At 42.8% G+C, this 1422-nt stretch overlaps 1 protein-coding gene across 1 annotated transcript in view; it reads left to right on the top strand.

The window, feature by feature from the left end:
• The window catches only part of LOC101853954 (cryptochrome-1), a gene marked incomplete in the record, with an annotated part of 53198 nt that overhangs the window by 27383 nt on the left and 24393 nt on the right, over positions 1-1422 (top strand).

Raw genomic sequence — 1422 nt, 5'->3', positions numbered from 1 at the left:
CTGACGGGATTCGAACCCACGACCTTACGGTTGCGAGTCCGAGAGCCTAGCCACTAGGCCACCCACGCCATTATTATAGTATACAGTCTCCGACAACTTTGTAGTGTACTTTTAGTTTTAGTATTTAGAGTTTTTTGTTGTTGTTTTAGTAAGGTTTTATGGCGCTCGAAGCTGCATAATGTCATAATATGAGCGCCAAGGGGTGGGTGTCAACAGAGAAGTCCAAATGGGGGATTAGGCTTACACTGCTCACCTCACTAGCCCCAACAGCACAAATTCTGCTTCGACTATCAAGGCACCCTGGAAATAGCTGTTGTATCGGATAGGCCTACCTGGTGTGGCTGAATAGGTGGATTTTGTTCACATGGACTGTGCCAACAATTTACCAGGACTTGTTTTCGATTTAAAAAAAAAACATTTTGATTTACACATTGATATGACATCGGAAAACAAAATAATGACCCCCCCCCCCCTTTTACAAAAAGGCTCGATATATGGCGCGAATGGATGAGACCTTGTAATATTTACTCGGTCAGGCCCACGCATAATGTAATCAAAGATCGTTCATAACAAGATAGTTCACTCGGCCGAAAAAATGTCCGGGCAAGTCCGTGCATTGCTTCAGATGGCGCTGCAGTCTTTGTTGTGAAGTTCTCTTTCGTTTCTCCAGAAGAAGAATAGGAATAGCACAGTTTGTTAGTTTCGCTTTTATTGTTTTTCACACAAGTAGGTCAAGGGTAACTCTGTTAGCAGAGCGGGCGCTTTTTCAAAGAGGGCGCCACCGGATTTCGAGGACACTTTTTAATTGGTTCAAAGAGAGGAGTGAACTATCTTGTTATACACGATCTTTGTTATTACTCTGTACACATAATGTATGGTACTAAAGGAGAATCGGTACCAAAAAAGGGCCCTATTGGCACTTAAATGACCAACGATAGTCGATAGTGCGGTAAAACACCTACTCAATCAATCAAAATGCACCCTCCAAACAAAAAAAAACAAATAAAAAAACCCATAAAAAACGAAAAAAAAACGACAACAACAAAACAACAACAAAAAACGGCTGGAATTTACGCTACCCGCTTGGTTTCTCAGTCCTTCCTGCTCCTTTTAGTTTTAGTTAGTGTTTTACGGCACTCGCAACAGCATATTTAGGTCATAATATGAGCGCCAGAAGATTAGAGGTGTTACAAGAGAGTAACAAACATAAAAAAGAAGAAGGGGAGATTAGGACAATAAGATGTTTGATAGGAAAGAAGGAGCAAACTACACCAGAGCACCCGCCAACCACCCACTGCCCTGCTCCGCCCCTCAACTCTCGCCTTGAACTTGAACACCGCGTGTGACAATAATGACATTGTCGGGGTTCTCCAAAGTTCCCCGCAATCACCCAACTATTACGATTGATTACAGTGCGTCGGC

Source organism: Aplysia californica, unplaced genomic scaffold, assembly GCF_000002075.1.
Source record: "Aplysia californica isolate F4 #8 unplaced genomic scaffold, AplCal3.0 scaffold00393, whole genome shotgun sequence".
NCBI lineage: Eukaryota > Metazoa > Mollusca > Gastropoda > Aplysiida > Aplysiidae > Aplysia > Aplysia californica.
Note: the sequence above shows the minus strand (reverse complement) of the source record. Positions and strands in the feature narration are given on the sequence as shown.